Raw genomic sequence first — 20,236 nt, 5'->3', positions numbered from 1 at the left:
CAGTAGGTTTGATTTTGCCAGCTTTGAAACTACTTATAGTGTATTCTAGGATTGAGCAAACAAGTAATTATATCGAGGATAATGAGAGCCAGGTTTCACTGTCAGAGATGGAAGAAATAAATGTGAAGAGAGAGAAGGCTAGAATAAACGCTTCAATATCAGGCTGGAATTGGAGGTATCAGCAGGTACTCATGGCATAGATAGATAGATAGATAGATAGATAAATAGATAGATAGATCAAGTAGAAATAACAGATATACATGTGTTAGAGAGAGAAAGGGAGAAACCAGCATAGAATTATTAGCTCTGTCTGCTGAGAGAGCCTGTAATCAATGTGTCTCCAGTAGCAATAAGCATACCTACAGCTCACATCTTGGTTTCCAAACCATTCTCACTATAAGAAACCAAGACTATTTGGAGAAATGCTGATTCCAGACTGGCAGGGGAAAAGGACAAGAAGGGCCTGTAATACCCTAGAATATAAAGATGTACTAAAAAAATGATAAGAGCATGTCAAAAAGACCCAAGGGCCTGCTTGAAGAAATTCTACTAGCCAAATCTGGGACAATTTGAATCTCAAAATAATAATAATGATAATAATGGATAATAATGGATTATAACCCATTAAAGAAGATAAAAATCCATAGCTTCATACCGATATAAACGAATGAATAAATGGGGAAAAAGAAAAGCTCTCCCTTATGGCAGAATACCAAGTAAAAAATTTAGGAGAAATAATGATTAGAAAAAAATCATCATTTAGCCTACATTAATACTAATAATCATCCGTGCAAACTAGTTAGTAAAAGCCTGATGAGGAATAGAATGTTTACATACCTCAAAGTATCTCCACACAAAATACTTGTTATTTGAAAAAGGAAAAGTAGCAACTTTATAGTAAAGAAATGTGGCAGGGACTTCTCTGGTGATGCAGTGGTTAAGAATCCACCTGCCAATGCAGGGGACACAGGTTCAAGCTCTGGTCCAGGAACATCCCACATGCCACAGAGCAACTAAGCCTGTGCGCCACAACTACTGAGCCTGCGCTCTACAGCCCGCAAGCCACAACTACTGAAGCCTGCATGCTACAACTACTGAAGCCCACGTGCCTAGAGCCCATGCTCTGCAACAAGAGAAGCCACCACAATGAGAAGCCTGAGCACCACAACAAAAAGTAGCCCCCATTTGCTGCAACTTAGAGAAAGCCCATGCACAGCAGCAAAGACCTAATGTAGCCAAAAATAAATAAATTTATATATAAAAAAAAAAGAAATGTGGCAGACACCACCTTAGCAAGTGATCAAAATCAACATCTTCAGTAAGAAGCCAAATTCATATGTACCTCCTTCTAGAATGTGGAAAGAAAGCCACATCACTTCTGTATTACCATTAAATAGGCATATCTGTCTCTAAGAATGAGGAAATATCAGACAAGCTCAAACTGAGGAACATTTACAAAATAATTGCTCTGTGTTGTTCAAATATATCTAGGTCATGACTGTCAAAGAAAATTTGTGGAACTGCTCCATTTTAAAGGAGACTAAAGACTGAACAATTAAATCTAATGTGTGATATTGGACTGGATTCTGGACCAGATTTTTTTTTTAATTTTATAAAAAACAATTATTGTGACGATTGGAAAAATTTGAATAACATCCCTACATTACATAACAGTACTGCTCTAATGTTAACTTTCTGATTGGAAGTTAACATTAGTGTAGTTTTAGAGTTAGGAAAGTATCTTTGTCTTTATGAAATGTACATGGAAGTCATTATGGTTCAAGGGGCATCATGTGATCTTTCAAACATCAAAGAGTGTGAAGAATGTTAATGTCATTAAACCTATCTCAAAAGAATAAGATCCTAAACATTGGGCTGCAATTAAACATTTAAGTTAGAATTAATATCCTCATATGAATTAAAGAAAAAGCAAGCAGAAGACATTTTCTAAGAGGTTGAGCAAAATATGTGTCCTTCTTTGAAATATCACTCAAACTGAATAATAAATAACTTATAAAAATATATAGAATTTTTATGTTATTTATTATAACTTATAATATAATCTCTTAAGAAGGAAAGGATTTCAGAATCTTTATCCTGAAGTTCTAAGTATATAAAAATATAGTACCCATGAGATTTCAATTAATTAATTTAGGATATTGTTGAAATAAGAAACAAATGATAATAAAAGGAATTTAAAATGTAGAAAAGACATATATATATATATATATAATCAAGAGTTATACATAATCAAGAATTGCCTTGAAAGCCAGGATTAGATGACTGGGGCTTGCATAGTGAGAACAGAATCTTGGGCTCAAGACCTAGGCCAGAAGAGTCAACTGACATAGAAAAGCAAAAGCCATCTATTCATATTCCTAATGTTAAGATGATGAACTGTGATAAATTGTATCAGATAGATCAAAGGCTCAGCTGCTTAAACAAAGAGATTTAAAAATGCAGTGTCTTAAATATGATTAAACCTTACTTCTCTCATACATCAATCTAAAGATGATTGATCCAGCTCAGCAGGGTCCCATGTTCCCCGTGATCATTTAAGGACCCAGATTTCTTCTGTTTTGCTGATCCAGCTTTTCCTAAGGTGTTTCTTTCTTTTGCATGGCCAACACCATGCAGACACATAAGAGAAAAAGGTGAAGTCCAAGTATTTCACTGCACCCATTGCTTCCACATCTCATTGTCCAGGACTCAGTCACATGGCCACCTCTCATGGTAAAGGTGATGAGAAATGGAGTTTCAATCTGCACAGACATGTGTCCAGGACATCCTACTGCCAAAAGGGAAAAGAGGAGTATAGATATCGGGGACAGTTAGTAATGTCTGACTCACATATTATTCCATGAGGTAGAATCTCGTAGAAGTGTCAGCTCAAAAAACTCAAAGTGGGAGAGAAAGTAAATCCAATAGTTTACTTTCAGGTTTCAAAAGGAACTTAAATCCTGGAATCAGACAAAGGAAAAAAAAGAGTGGAGATACCAAGTGAACATTAGAAGTTTGAAAATTACTTCAGCACCCATAATTATTTGTTATAATGACATACTGAAATTTAGGAATCTTAAAATAACTCCTTTTCTGTTTTACTTTAATTAAGCTTATTAGTAGATCTTAAATTCCAAAACGGTTTTTAAAACTAAAAAAGTATCAAGCTCTCCCACCTGGTGAATCTGCTCCATAAAACTTGTAACACTTGGTATCATTCAGACTGAATTCACATTAACACATTTTTATATGTACCATGTTGATCATGAAAATACAGCTAGCTTTCCCGAAAAAAAGCAAAAAACCACACAAACTGTAACTGATTAGATGCTATTGCAATCATACAGAACTTAGTCTTTTTGGGGGAGGAGGGGATTGCATATTATTTCTACATGAATATAAATAAACTTCACTTTAATTAGAGATTATTTTGTCCTTATGAAGGAGAATGATTGAAAATGAAGAGAGGGTGTTTCACATTTTGTACCGCCAGTCTTCTGTTTGAGTAGGACGGTCATGATGCAAGCATCGTCTCCCTGGCCCCAAGTACATCCTGTTCAGTTCAACAAATATTTATTTAATTCCTGTTCTGGACAAGGGAATCTAAAAATGAAAACTCCGCTTTCCCCTGTGTAAGGAAAACCCAGTTCTTCCTCACTGTGTGCTTCTTCCCTGTGAGTCTCCTTTACTACTCACACAAAACACTTCTGGTCACCAAATACATGGAGGTTTCCCCACACCAAGCACTTTTCTGTGACCCCAGCTGGAAGTCCTACAATTCAACTCAATTTCTGACACTATCTAGCGTTTCAGAAGCTCTGTGTCAGGAACAGAGGTCAAAGACCAATAGTAGAACAAGAGATGCTTCTAGTGTTCTTATCACTTAGGAAATTACGGGAGTTTTACAAGCTCTGTGCCAGGAACTGGGAGCAGAGACCAATATATATTTCTGATTATCTCACAGCCCAGCCCCCGGTCTCTGGCCAAGGGTACTTTATAACAAAACAATGCGTAACTCAAAAGATATCAGCACATTTCTAGAATCCCATGCAGTCATTAATGATCATTAGTTCTAGTTCTCCCTCATAGCATATGGAAAATGTCTCCCAGGGGGAGGTCCCTCAGGTTTGTAGGCTTCCATTCCATCTTGTAAAGTTCCAAAAGCGGGAGTGGTCTTGGCAACCCCATGGCTTCGCCCTTTCAAGGCACCCATATAATTGAGCTAAGAGATAATATCATCTCTTGCTCTGAGCTCCTTTTGAGGTTCAATATTGGATTTCCCTTTTTTTTTTTTTTTTTTTTTTGCGATACGCGGGCCTCTCACTGTTGTGGCCTCTCCCATTGCGGAACGCAGGCTCAGCGGCCATGGCTCACGGGCCCAGCCACTCCGGGCCATGTGGGATCTTCCCGGACCAGGACACGAACCCGCGTCCCCTGCATCGGCAGGCGTACTCGCAACCACTGCGCCACCAGGGAAGCCCTTGGATTTCCCTTTTCATAGAACTCATTTATTCATTACTTTACCCATAGCTCCTATGCTTCCTTCTCACCATTTATACCCAAACTCTTCCACATTTGGAAGAGACATTAGGCTCGACCACTGTGCTGGTGTAGCTTGCTGGTAGCAATACTAGGCCAGGAAGTGTTTCCTCCTCGGTCCACTCCTGTTCACATAGGGTAAGGTTACACAGGGGCAGAACTGGTGGGCTGTCTTTACCACCAGGAGATCTGGCTACTTTCACTCTTGCACCAATTCTGCCAGAATGGGTAAAGGCCCATCTTGCCCCATCAGGCCCTTAGGAATTCTGACAGAAGGATTAAAATATTGTTGCAGTATCTTGCTTAGGAATCATCTTTGTTTCCACCCCTTGTAGTTGTTGCCCTAGTCCTAAGACCACTGATCAGGTAAGGAAAAAAAAGTTGAGGTGATATAGGAGAGAAAGTATACCAGCACCTTCCCCACCTCCTCTTCCCCAGATTCACTGGAAAAACAGAGAAATCTCTCCAGTACAGACATTCCTGAGTCCTGCTCATGTTCATATTGAGTGTGAGCACACGCTCATGAAGGTGTGTGCAAGCCAGACCTTCCTGCTTTATCTCCTCCCATTTTAGATAACCAGTGTTTTCATTGCTCATTCTAATTCTCCATAGAACTAGTACTCAGGGGACGATATCTCACTGCCCATTGTTGGACATTATGGTTTGTAAGTATGTTCCTTGGTCTAAAGAAATGATGGTCAGCCATCCAGATTGGTGCAACATTTTCTGTTCAGATTCTTTTATAGTATTCTGAGCATGTGCTTCTACCACTGGGTAAGCAAAGCCTGGCCCAGAGTTAGTGCATTTCTGCCAGGACCCATTTGTAGTCCCCCTTGGCCACCAGCATCTGTCTCATTCCCCCTTGGGAATCTGCCACAGAGCTAGCTGCAGGCTCTGTCTCTTTGGCTGGAAGACAGAACAGTTCTTATTAGAATCTTGTGCCTAAGAGGGGGCAGAAGCACTGTGTTTAGATTCAGCTCATCTCTGCCCGGCTGCAGTATCCCCAGCTCCCCTCAAATCATGGACCCAGGTAGCTACCTTAAATGAGCACACAGGGATATCTACTTGTTGATTCTGTACAGGGGAAAAAAAAAAAACCTTTTCCCTTCTTCTCTCAGTTCTTTGGCTGGCTTAATAACTAAACTGCACAAGGCAGAGTAACAAGAGGAAAAAGCAAATTTTTATTTTCTAAGTATGAGATCTCATAGACATATAAGGCTCAAAGCAGTGACAAAAGCAGTGGTGACAAGGATGCCTCCTACCTTCTGGTAAAGGGAGGGTACATTTCATATGAGAGATTTATTTCCTGCTTTCAGGGGTCAAAGGTGGGTCAGAGTGTCTTTGTACTGGTTGCTTCTTAGGTAACTTTCATTCAAAACGTTACCTAAGTGGCATATTTGGGGGTGATCTGCCCTGAACCCCAACAATTCCAATCTTCTAAATCTAGATGAGCATTGACATTTCCTCCTTTAACCTACCCCTCAAATTCCCACAGTGGTTTCCATAGGGCTGTGCCCCACATGGGAATCCTTTTTTTTTTTTTCCGCGGTACGCGGGCCTCTTACTGTTGTGGCCTCTCCCGTTGCGGAGCACAGGCTCTGGACGCGCAGGCTCAGCGGCCATGGCTCACGGGCCCAGCCGCTCCGCGGCATGTGGGATCCTCCGAGACCGGGGCACAAACCCGCATCCCCTGCATCGGCAGGCGGGCTCTCAACCACTGCGCCACCAGGGAAGCCTGGATTTCCATTGCCGTCCTGCTGAACCATATGGCCATGCTGTTGCTCACCGCCCATGAGTCAGTGAAAACCCAAACAGAGGGGCTCTTTCCACTGTTCAATTTTCCCATCACTGCTAGGAAAACAGCATGCAATTCAGCCCACCGAGCTGAGCAGATTTGTTTCACCTTCCTCCATCAGAGTGGTGGCCTTTCAAACAAGATGTCCATTCACTGTGGAACTGCCATCCACAAACCAAGCGACTCATTGTTGGTTAGTTGAGAGCTGTTTGAAGAGCACTGTTCAAGTGACAATAGAATTTCATAGCTCTTCATACAGTCCCAGAGTCAGTCCTAGGGGAAGAGGCTCCCTGCTCATGAGTATCTCTGCCTTGCATTCCCCAGGCAACATGACCCTGTATAAGTCATTTCCATTTTATTATGGAACTCTTTGGGGCATTTCCATCCCTATTAGAGTGTTTTTCTGATATCACCCTAGACATTATGAGTACTTCAGGTTTTAAGATCATTTTATGTCTTTCAGTCATCGGGGTAGCTTCAATTAATATCTGATAGTGAGGTAGCAAATAGCCCTCAAATAAAAATTCTCTAATCCAAAGTCCCAGTAGTTGTTGCTGGGAGGTGCCCACAGGCTTTTGCCATAAGCCCCAGTCTAGGCTCGAGATAGGGCTGTGACTTATGAGAATTTGTCCCCACTAGCTATCCAGCTTCTATTCCACACTGTGTGAGCTCAGGCAATCTTACTGATTTCTGTTTAGCATGTTCTAGAATATCCAATTAATATCGCTTGGAAGGCAGATTTACATGTCTTCTGCTTTTCAGTATAAGTAGGGGAAACATTCCCCAGTCAGATACAAGGTTCATCCGTGAATACAATCACGTAAAAAGAAAGACACACCACTTTACTTCAAGCCTGTTCAAACATATCAGTTCTCCTGTAAACTTTGACCATAATTCCATCAACTCATATTCCTAACTGTCGCCTCTATTAGGATTTCATCAACAGGGTTTGGTTTTACAATACTAGGTAGAGGAAGTGTTTCCCAGCCAGACATAATATCGATTCCCATAAAACATTCAGGTAAGGGAGACACAACCACTTCACATAAAGTCTGTTCACACATTCTAATTTATTGGGATAGTCTTATGGGCTCTCACATTTTTCTCTTCTCTCAATCTAATTGTAGCCTGTGCCAGGCCTTCACCAATGAGCTTTGGTGCTGTAACGTGTGGGGCTCCTATGTCAAGGAGTCTTGGAAACTTCTCTTTTGTACTTCCTGACCATTTTACCCACTCGTGTGCAAGGCTTTGGGTTCCCAGTGAGGGGTCAAGCCAGGGGACCCTTGGCCTTTTGTCAATCTTTAACTTGATTCATCTACTCAACCATTGCCACAAGCACAAATGATTGTTGGTCAGATTTCTTAATTGTAATCTCTGCCTCCAGGCTTTAAAATTTTTTCCAGACTGGGAAAAATGAACTGGACCTGTCTGGGGCACTTTAATGTAGGGGGACCAGTTGGGGGGTCTCTTCAACCCACTCAGCCTTTGGTAGGGCTATGCTTAAGCTTGTGTTTTAACCCCATCCATGTTTTTTTTTTATTTATCCCGTTTCTTAATAGCCATTTAAAAATTTCCACCCTGCTGGGATGAGTCTCACGACTCTTTCTTTTTCCTCTTGTTTCATTGCTATAAATATTTGCTTTATCCACCTTTTTCCTTAATAACCATTTTAAAACATCCACCCTGCTAAGACCAGTCTCTTGATTCTTTTCTCTGCCTTTCCCCATTATCTTACTAATGAACCTAATGTCTTTATTAATATCCGTAAGATCCATGAGGGGAAGCTGAGACAGCAAATTCTATAAGACTTCCCCAACTGTCCTTCAGTTTTGCAATAATAAAGTTATAGAGGATGCCCATGTAAAAGGGGCTCCGTTAAGCACAGCATTTACCATGACCTGCGTATTGGGCATATTCAGTGGGTAAATATCCTGGTCATCATAAAGCCAGCTGCTTCCTCTGGAGTAATCCACTTGGCATTCATAGGGGGAGGTGGACAGTCCCTCTTCTCGGAATGAATACACCTTACAGTAGCTTTTATCCAGTCCACCAGGTTGGCTATTCCCTCAGGAACAATCTCCTCTGTGTCTGGGTCACTTAATAGCCATCTGTTCATTACTGAGCTGTGGGACTTGTATCAACCCAAACATGCTCTTCCACTCTGCAGAGCCCGGCCCCCAATTAGTCATGCTTACAGCCCATTTCCATAAAGGTTCTTCAGGAAGCTGATTTTACTGATCTACAAAATGAAATAACTCCTTCATATTATATCCTCTAGTTTCAATAGTTTCTTGGTTTGTTCTCCCCTAACTTTGATTATCTTCCTGGTAACCAGAGGTCTCAGAAATACTTTCTGTTCTCCCTGCAGTTTTTACCTGGGTTGGGGGGAGGGGGGTGCTTTGAGGCTATAGGCTGAAGCTCAGACTCATTGAAGTCTGAGTTTAGTCTAGCGTCAAGATACAACTCAGCATTTGCTTTTACTTTCAGGTTAGCTATTATAGACAACAATAGCCAAGGGATGGATTATTTTGCCTTTTTATTATTAGTTTGCATCTTCTTATGCATCAAGTGAACCAACTCCCCTGAAGTTGGATCCATCTCTAAATTCCATCAGTAACTTTTATATTTAGTAACTGATTGCAGCACAGCTGCTGCTCCATAGCCTGGTGACTGTGAAGGAAAGACTCAGTTTTTCCTTCCTATGTAGGGAAAAACCCAGTTCTCTCCTACTGTGGTTCTTTATCCCATATGTCTCCTTCACTACTCACAGAAGACACTTCATTTCTGACCCTTCTGGTCACCAAATGTGTGGAGGTTTTTCTTCACACCAAGCAATCTTCTGTGACACCTACACCACAATTCAACCCGATTCTGACACTGTCTACCCAGAGATAGCATCAGATTCCACAGGTTAAGGGCTCAGGCCTGCAAGACAGCCCTGACCCCACTTCAGGTGTTAACCACAAGCCCAGGTAATCTATCACCTGTGCTCCTGACCTATCAGCTGTAAAATCAGAGGTTCCCATGACCCCCTCCTCAGGTTTGATTAATTTGCCAGAGCAGCTCACAGAACACAGAGAAACACTTATATGTACCAGTTTATTAAAGGGTGTGATAAAGGATAGATGAACAACCAGATGGAAGAGATGCGTATGACAAGGTATGTGGGAAGAGGCACAGAACTTGCATGTTCTCTCTGGGTGGACCACTCTCTCCACACCTCCAGCTGTTCACCAACATGGAAGCTCTCTGAACCCCATACTATTGGGATACTCCAGAGGCGTCATCACGTAGGCAAGTTCAATCATGAGCTCCATTTTCAGCCCCTCTCCCTGCTCAAGAGTGTGGAGAGTGGGGCTAAAAGTTCCACGTTTCTAACATGGCTTGGTCTTTCCAGTGATTCACCCTCATCCAGGAGCCATCCGACAGCCCATTCAGAGTCACCTCATTAGAATAAAGGACACTGCTACCACCCAGGAAATCACAAGGGTTCCGGGAGTCCTGTGTCAGGAATCGAGGTCTAAGACTACTATTAGAACGAGAGATGTTGCTAGTGTTCTTGTCACTTAAGAAATTACATGGGTTTAGGAGTTCTATGCTAGGAACAGGGGGCAGAAACCAGGAGATATTTTCCATTATCTCACAGCATAGTTAATGTACCTCCACTGTTGACGAAATAAAAAGAAAGATGTGAACATCTTTTAGTCTGATGAGAAACTGATTTTTCAGAATTAGACATAAAACGAAATAGGTTCTTTTTTATTAGATGAAGCCACTTTTCACAGAGTGTCACAGATCCAGTACATGAATTAAAACAAAATTAACTTTCAGGTCACTTCCTGCTGCTCCCAAGACCAGTAGAAAGGAAAAAATGGAGACTTCTGGCTGAAGAGAGGAATTAGAAGTTAGTGATTTTCCTCCCTTCAAGAAGGCTAGGGTTCACTCAGACAGTTGGGAATGGGTGGTGGGTGGTCTTCAGGAAGTGGAACCCTTTCTTCTCAGGCCACAGGAAAGAGAGAAATTCCATCAGTGGTCCCTAACATGTGTGCAGGAGTATTTAGCCAGGTGTGCTACTCTGATCCACAGGGAATCCACCAAACTGCCCCTGCCTGTGGTAGCCCAGTTCTTTTTAGGGCAAGTTGAGTTTAGTCTGACTCCTAATTAGAGCATCCACACAAGGATGGGCTGGACCTATGACGACCAGGTGCCTTGTATTCCAGCTGCCTAAGCCCATGTAGGGAGACCAGGTATTTTCTTACGCCTGGTCCTCAAGCAAATATAGTTATGTATCAACCTTAAACAAAAAGATATCATAGCAGAATACTTACCTTACACTATTATTACAAATATAACATTTGTATCTAAATACAACAATAGTAATATAAGAAGTTTGCATTAATCATCTTTATATCTGATGCTCATAGGTTTTAATTATTAACAGGAAGATCTGGGAAAGAGAAACAAAGTCTCCTCACAAAATCACATTTGCCTGGAAGTTTCTAAGTTCCAAAGGTAATAGTCTCAGGGACCCTTTACTAGAAACTAGCTGAAATTAACTGAAGAGATGATTTTAAATTATATTTTATCTTTATATTCAGATTTCTTATGTTAACTAAGCTACAGATATAAAGACCCTTGTTATCTAAACTTGAGAGGAACAGCAAAATATTTGCAAAAATTTGATTATACAGTACTAAGGAAAATCAGATTTGAATTGGTATTTTGACTTAACGTACATCTTAAATTTAAAATATTTTACAAAATTGAAAAAGTAGAAAAGATACACTCTTGTCTCCTATTCATCCGGACCCCTCCCAAGAAGCAAATAGTGCCTATTTCTAGAGATATTCTATTCATAACAAGCAAATGCATTCATGTATACAAACTTTCTTGTATACAAGTGGTAGCATCCTACATGAAGACATACAGACTGCAGCATGAAAACTGTTCAACACCTTACTACTTTTGTCACTTAGTAATCTCTATGTATATTATTCCATTGTTAAGTATCTATCAAAATGTACTTTATCAGTCCCCTGTTGTTGGACATACAAAATCTTTTCCATATTTTTGCTAGTTCAACACAGTGCTTCCATTAATAGTCTTGAACCAATATAATTTTACTAGTGTGTAATGACTACTGGCATAAATTCCTAAAAGTAGAACTGCTGAAATAAGGAGTCTTTTGCATGGGGTTTTGGTAATTAGTGACAAATTGCCCTCTATGTTAGTAACAATTTTCACTTCCATTCCCAAATAAATAAGAGCCTCTTTTCCTACAGCTCTACCTACACAATTTGTTAACAAACATTTTGACCTTTGCCAATCAGAGAAGTAAAAATTGTATATTATTTAAATATTTATATTCCAATTTCCTACACCCAGCTTATCTGGAATTAGATTGTTATCTGGAATATGAAATACGGGGGAAACAAAGACTTTTTAATACTTCACATTTTGCTATAACATTAAAACTCCTTTTTTTAATATTGCCTGGTGGGAAATACTCAAAAAGCCAAAGAGAGAACTTGGAGAACATTGTGACCTGTGTTATAATAGCAGGTATGTCACACTCTAGTGGTGGACACAAGATGTTCAGGATGTGGAATAAGTTCTCATCAAAGCTGCTGGCATGAAATTGTAGAAGATGAAGAATAACTCTGTGTGTATTATTTGTGCAAATAACTTAAAAAGATAAGTAAGCAGACCCGTCAAGGAGATTAAGATGGGTCAATCTTGGAATAGTGATGTAATAGTTCAGGGACACAGCGATGTGATTAGGAAGATTTTCCAGATATTGAGGGATCCATTTGGAAGATTATTTCAGCTTGTGTATTCTGAAAAAGCCATATTAGTTTGCTGGAAACAATGCAGCTGCAAAACATTTTACTATACCTTTCTGGAAAAAAAAAAAAAAAAAAAAAATGACCGAAAGTCCAACAAATATGAATGACTTAATGAAATGTCTGTGGTTACTGCTTGATTTCCCTCTCAGTCCCATATCTCTTATTATCTTTATTTACATCTGAAACTATATCTCTGGCACATAGTGATAATTGATCATGGTGACCTGGTGTTCATTAAATAATACAAAGTTATGGTTGCTGTTCTAAAGTGCAACTAATTCTGTGTTCTGGTTCTCATCTCATGATATTTTCATTTAATTATTACTGCTACGTATTTTCACACAAGTTCAGCTTTTGCCAATATATAACAGCAATTTTTCTTAAAAAAATTTTATTGCTACTAATGGCTTTTGATGTGATGATACCAAACCTAACAGGGATCATATGTATTTTTCAAGTCCTCTAGAGGAAGCTTGTTTATACAGACAAAACAAGACACTGGAAAATAAAATTAGTGATTTCATTTTCTCAAGGGCTGTAAGATTAATGCTGTTGGAGTTAGTGACCATGGGCTTAATTAAGTGTGAGCTTAATTTATTAATACATGCATCCCACAAATATTTACTGAATACTTCCTATATGCACAGCACTGGGCTATGTTTTTTTGAATTTTATTTTATTTTTTTATACAGCAGGTTCTTACTAGTTATCTTTTTTTTTTTTTTGCGGTACACGGGCCTCTCACTGCTGTGGCCCCTCCCGCTGCGGAGCACAGGCTCCGGACGCGCAGGCTCAGCGGCCATGGCTCACGGGCCCAGCCGCTCCACGGCACGTGGGATCCTCCCGGCCAGGGCACGAACCCGCGTCCCCTGCATCGGCAGGCAGACTCTCAACCACTGCGCCACCAGGGAAGCCCTAGTTATCTATTTTATACATATTAGTATATATATGTCAATCCCAATCTCCCAGTTCATCCCACCAACCCCCCCCACCACGCCACTTTCCCCTCTTGGTGTCCATACGTTTGTTCTTTACACCCGTGTCTCTATTTCTGTCTTGCAAACCAGTTCATCTGTACCATTTTTCTAGATTCCACATATATGCGTTAATATATTATACTTGTTTTTCTCTTTCTGACTTACTTTCTGTATGACAGTCTCTAGGTCCATCTACGTCTCTACAAATGACCCAATTTCATTCCTCTTTATGGCTGAGTAACATTCCATTGTATATATGTACCACATCTTTATCCATTCATCTGTTGGACATTTAGGTTGCTTCCATGACCTGGCTATTGTAAACAGTGCTGCAATGAACATTGGGGTGCATGTGTCTTTTTTTTTTTTAACATCTTTATTGTAGTATAATTGCTTTACAATGTTGTGTTAGTTTCTGCTGTATAACAAAGTGAATCAGCTATACTTTAATCCGTTTGTCTGCTGATGGGTGGGGCTGTGTTCCCTCCCTGTTGGTTGCTTGGCCCGAGGCGACCCAGCACTGGAGCCTACCTTGCTCTTTGGTGGGGCTAATGGCAGATTCCAGGAGGGCTCAAGCCAAGGAGTACTTCTCAGAACTTCTGCTGCCAGTGTCCTTGTCCCCATGGTGAGCCATAGCCACCCCCCGCCTCTGCAGGAGACCCTCCAACGCTAGCAGGTAGGTCTGGTTCAGTCTCCTATGGCGTCACTGCTCCTTCCTCTGGGTCTTGATGCACACACTACTTAGTGTGCACCCTCCAAGAGTGGAGTCTCTGTTTCCCCCAGTCCTGTCGATGTCCTGTAATCAAATCCCGCTAGCCCTCAAAGTCTGATTCTCTGGGAATTCTTCCTCCTGTTTCCAGACCCCCAGGTTGGGAAGCCTGATGTGGGGCTCAGAACCTTCACTCCAGTGGGTGGACTTCTGAGGTATAGTTGTTCTGAAGTTTGTGAGTCCCCACCCCTAGCAGTTATGGGATTTGATTTTATTGTGATTGCGCCCTTCTTACCATCTCATTGTGGCTTCTTCTTTGTCTTTGGATGTGGGTGGTATCTTTTTTGGTGAGCTCCAGTGTCTTCCTGTTGATGATTGTTCAGCAGTTAGCTGTGATTTTGGTGTTCTCGCAAGAGAGAGTCACTGGACTATTTTCTGTCTTGCTATTACATTCAAGGATTGACACTGATCCAATAGGGTCAGTATTCTTCATTACTGTTCTCTGAATTCCTGTACTCTTCACTGGTCCCGTCCTTCCTCATTCATTTAGTAGATTTTCGCTTCTATTATTTCCAGTTACCTCATCAATAAATCAAAGTACTTTGATAAAAGAAATTTGAGATAGATGGAAGTGAATGAATCAGATGTTCTGATTTCAAGGAATCATTAATCTTGAAAAGATAAGGAAAAAAAAGGAGATGGTATATGATTAAATGCTAAATGCAATAAGTGACATGAAAGTTTAGAAATAGGAGTGAATAGTGTACATTAAAAATATCAGTGAGGGTTTCAAAAAGCCAATGGAATCAGCTAGATTATGAAGGATGGGAAGGATGTGGACAGGAAAAGGATTGAGAGTATATTTCAGTTGGAGTCAACACATGCAATTAAAAAGAATTGCAAAAAGATTGTATATTGGCATTGGGAGCTGAGAAAATAATTTGTCTGAAGAGGAGATTTCTCATAGTGATTTCTCTAATTAATTCATCAATAAATAAATTTGTCTTCAGCAAATATTGTGAACAAGGTGGACTGCAAAGATCTTGAGGTAAAGTTGTAGAGATAATATTCTAGTGAAGGAGAAATTGATTAAACAGCTAATGAAAATTGACTAAGGTTGGAGGGAAAAAATGGCTAAATATAAAGGGTTAGACCAGATTATAGAACCCACTGCTTCCCAAATACATCCCAGCTTCTACTCCCTTAGTGCGATTATGTAAGATATAACAATAATTTTTGAATACAGATTTAAGTTTTTGAGCACTTTTTAAATTCACTTTCTTATTTTTTTTTCCCCTGGAAACATATGCCTAAGAGAGACAATCAGAATAGCTTCATGTTTCTAACAGTTCAATGTGTTGATGCATTTGAGGTTAAGTTTCCACTTTGTCGAGAATTCCTTTAGGTTGAAGGGGCGTTGTTTTTTAGTTTCTTCCTTCTCACTCAGTGCTAGTTGTCAGAGGGCTCTGGTGGAGAAGGGGAAGCACCTTGGACTTGAACTTAGATAAGTGACCAGATTTCTACAACTTAAGAACCACCTGGTCGGGCTTTCTTGGTGGCGCAGTGGTTGAGAGTCCGCCTGCCGATACAGGGGACACGGGTTCGTGCCCCGGTCCGGGAAGATCCCACATGCCGCAAAGCGGCTGGGCTCGTGACCCATGGCCGCTGAGCCTGCGCGTCCGGAGCCTGTGCTCTGCAACGGGAGAGGCCACAACAGTGAGAGGCCCACGTACCGGAAAAAAAAAAAAAAAAAAAAAAAACCACCTGGTCATTCAATATTTCTAAACAGGAGCCTCAATGTCTATATTTGCAAAAAAATTAAAAATGAGAATGAGATAGTGTTTGAGATAATACCTTTTAACTATAAAGTGTTATGTAAATGTACATGTAGGGAGCTGCTAATTCCATCCATGCCACTTTCTGCTTTAATTACTTCTTTTTCTGCTTAAGCTGGTTTTATTAAGACTGCTCTGCTCCTCTCCTTCCTCTGTGACTTTTCTCCACCTACTTTTGTGTCCTGGTAAAATGTAGGTGTTTAAGCACCGGGGAGCCTTAAACACTAGTAAAAGGGAAGAAGTTCATCCACGGCTATCTCTGGGCAGGGTTACAAGATCATGATGCAGTACATGATGTGTACCCAGTGCATCAACTCAAGAGAGTAGGGGCTGGCGGAGGCAGAGCTTGGGTCTAGCTACCGTTTGCTGAAGTTTAGGCTGAGTGAGGGGAACACGTTAGACAAACAGTTTTATTGACTACTCCACATTGCAGGTATTTAATCAGATGGGAAAAAAGGAATTATGAAATAAATGTCATTTTACTAGGTATAGTAAAATGTCATTTTACTACTGTATAGCACAGGGAACTCTGCTCAATATTCTGTGACAAACTAAATGGGAAAAGAATTTGAAAAAGAATAGATACATGTATATGTATAACTGAATCACTTTTCTGTACACCTGAAACTAACACAACATTGTTAATCAACTCTACTTCAATATAAAATAAAAAGTTTTAAAAAAAGAACAAAAAAAAATTTTACTAGGCGCAAAGTAATATTAATTAGCTAGATTACAGAGATGGTTTATTTTTCTATCTTGATGTTGTTATTGGCTGAAAATTATTCTTTAGTGATAAAAGGAGAGTAAGTGAAATGAAAGACAATTAGCAATGGCTCTGATCTTTCACAGCTCCTATCGTTGCAAGATAAAATGAGTTGAAGGGGAAAAAAGAGGGCTTCCTAGATTTATTCTTACCAACAGAAAGCTAGCATGTTTTCCCCCCAAAAGACTCAAAGTAATGTTCATTACTTCAGAGAATTAAACCGTAGCTTAGGTTAGAGTTGCCATCTTTAGCAATACATAAACAAATAAAATAAAATTTAAAAAGGACATTAAAAAAAAATAAAAAAAAAGGACATTGATTTTAAAATAAACAACAAATACACACATACATACACACACACGTCCGTATATTGCATGGAACATACTTATACTAAATACACACGTTTATGTATATATATTACATATTTATAATATTATATAACTATTTATGTACATGTATTTAACATAAATGTCCCATGGAATATTTGGGTATGTGTGTATGTGCATATATATACATATATGTATGTGTGTATTTAGTATAAATATGTCCCGTGCGATATTTGGGACATACTTGAATTTTATTCCTTGTTTATCTGAAATACAAACATAGCTGTGTATCCTGTGTTTTATCTGGCAATCCTAGAACAGTGCTCTGTCTTCAGTTCTCTAGGCTGAGAAACAGAATGCTATTGGCACATTGACAGCAGATCAGGTCCTTGGCGGGGAGCCTCACATTAATGGGTGCTCAATATTGATGCATTCAAGTGCAATTCAGATTTATTACTTGTATGACTAGAAAAATAGCAGTAACAGGAATCCCAATACCCTTGTTTGCTTTACCTCTGCAATCCATCAATACGTCCACTGCTAACTGGCCTGGTTCAAGCCACCATAATTTCTCACCTGGAATATTCAGATAGCGTCCTAACTCCTTGCCTCTACTTTTCATTTATTTATATATTCAGTCAACAAGAATTTATCAAGTATCTAAGTGCCTGGCACTATTCTAAGCTGTGAGGATACAAGAATGAATGAGAGGAAAGTCCTTTTACTCATGGAGACTAATTTTAAGATGGAGGAGACAGGTAAGTAAAATATATAGAATGGCAGATGGTGAAAAATAAAGTAGAAACAAAATGGCAAGTGCAGTTGGGGAAGGTGTATGTTTTAGATGGTTGTCAGTGAAGACCTTCCTGAGAGGGTGACATTTGAGTGAAGCCTGGAAGGAAGAAAGGGAATGATCCATGCAGCTCTTTGGAAGAATAATATTTAGGCTAGGGAAACAAGGGTAAAATGCTCTATCAAGAGAGTTCTAGAAAGAGCATGGCGTGTAGCAGGAGTAGGGTGTGCAAGGAAAATAAAAGATGGATTTTAAGCTATTGTAAAGGATTTGGGCTTTACTCTGAGTAAGATGGAAAGACAGGGTAGATTTTGAATAAAGGTATAATATTATCTGACTTATCTATCTTAGTAGATAACTAATTAATTAATTTAATTTGGATCATTCCTGCTACAGTGTTAAAAGACTATTGCAATAATCCAAGCAGATTATGTGGTTGGCCTGGACCAGGTAGTAATGGTAGTGGTGATGAAAAGTGGTTTACTTCTGAATATACTTTTAAGATAGAACCAAATGATTTGCTGACACATTTGGATCTTGTGAGTGGGAGAAACAGAGGAACCCATGATGACTTCAAAGGCTATGGCTAAACCACTGCAAGGATAGAGCTATCGTTTGCTAAAGTAATTAAGAATATGAGAAGACAGGTAGGTTTTGGGGGGAATGTTAGGAGTTTGGCTTTGGATCAAATAATTTTGAATTATGTATTATTCTTCCAAGTGGAGTGGTTAAGCCTAAAAAATGAAAGAGGCCTGAGCTGGAGGTGTGAAGTTGGGAGTCATCAATGCATATTTGGTATTTAAAGCCTTTAGACCTACCAATGAGTAAGGGGGTGAGTGTAGGTAAAAAAAGACTAGCAGATCAGGGAATGAAACTTGGCGTTCTCTAGCATCAGAGTCGGAGGTCTGAAAAGTAGCTAACAGTATTGTCAGGTAGAAAGGAAGCAGGAAAATATGACATCCTGGAAATGAAGAAATGTTTCGCGAATGAAAGAGGGAAACTAGGTCAAATGCTGCCGCCCGACTTTTGAGAGAAAGATTGAGAAGTGGCCTGAGATTTATCCATCTGGATGATGGGTAACCTTGACAAGAGCTGTGTTAGAGGAGCTCTGGGGTTAAAAGGATGGGCAAAGTACATACAAGTTAAAATGAGAGTAAAAGAAATGAAAAGAGCCAGTATCAGTGACTCTAGGAAGTTTACTGAAAAGGGGAGGAAAGAGTTGGTGCAGTAACTGGAGGGGGTAGTAGATCAAGAGATTATTATCTACTCAAGAAATTATTTAGTAATTCAAAAGATTATTATTTGTTGTAAGATGTGAATGTTTGCACATTCTGGTTTCTCCTTTATTTACAAATTTTGAGAAGCCGTCTTACTGAAGCAAACTAGTGCTGACACACAATGTTCACATGATAATATCAGAGACAGAACTTTGGGCTGTACAGATTACCAATTTGGCAGATAATAGAGAACTTCTTGCATTCTTATATAATTAAGGAATTGATGTTAGAACCTTTTTATTTAAAATCATTGTTTAAGGAATAAATATCTTTTAAAATCCAAAATGATTTTAGTTCGTTAATAAAACTCCTCTAAAGCTGCAGTCTTGGTCTTTGTTTAAAATATATGAGCTCAACTCTATTTCCATGAGGTCTGGGGTGATTTGTTCGCATGACTGGGGACTGGATTCTGTTAAGATGGAGATGTGCCTTTGCTATCAGTGTCTACTATAACACCCCAGCTCTATCCTGGCCCTATTCCCAGGACTCCTAGTGTCTAGTAACTTCTAAACAAATACCAAGAGCATCATAACAATAGGCTAAATTTAGACCAGGCTCAGTGGGGAGGGAGTTTGAGCCAGGCAGTAGGATCATGACTAAGAGAGGTAATTCACTTCTGCCAAGCCTTCGATTTCCCCAAGAATATCAACAACCGAGCCAAGGACTCAACAGTTGGAAAGTGGCCGTTGAAGAGAATAAACTAGGAAGACAGGAAAGGAGACATTTGGAAGAGGCCAAAAGGTAAATGTTATCTTGTCCTTACAGCCTTTAAAGGTCTAATTGTGTATTCTATGTAAATTTAGAATCTATATTTGCAGGTTTTCCCGAGAACTACAACTTGATTAGTCCTCCTCTTTCTAAGCCTGGGAGGAAGACCCTGGTTACAATAATCCTGCCTCCCTCCCTCCCAAGCAGGATGAATTCCCCTGCCTGGCAGGAATCATGCTGATAGAATGAACATACTGAGTGGGTCTGGGGGTATTTGTGGACCCCAGAAAAGAATTGTACTACAACTGCACTGGATTACCAATATACTCATATGTATCTTGAGTTTATCTTATCATGTATCTATTTTAAAGGCTAATCAAAAATATATACAACAATTTGTCCAAGTATTAATATGTAAGTCAGACTATTTTTTTCTAATAAAATGAAGAGGAATTTGCTTAGATTATGTAATGTGGGAAAACACATCTGAACACAAAAGAAGCAAGTGTAGGGTTAACTTCACCCTGGGTCCCCCAGAAATGCTGCCCAAATTAAATAATCAACAATAGGGTAAGGATTAAGTGAATTTTCTTATCTTCATATCACGTAGCAATTTGAAGTGGTGCTTTATGAAAGAAGAATAAAGCAACATAGGAAATAGCATC

Source organism: Tursiops truncatus, chromosome 12 (genome assembly GCF_011762595.2).
Source record: "Tursiops truncatus isolate mTurTru1 chromosome 12, mTurTru1.mat.Y, whole genome shotgun sequence".
Taxonomy (NCBI): domain Eukaryota; kingdom Metazoa; phylum Chordata; class Mammalia; order Artiodactyla; family Delphinidae; genus Tursiops; species Tursiops truncatus.
This window is presented reverse-complemented; position numbering follows the sequence as displayed.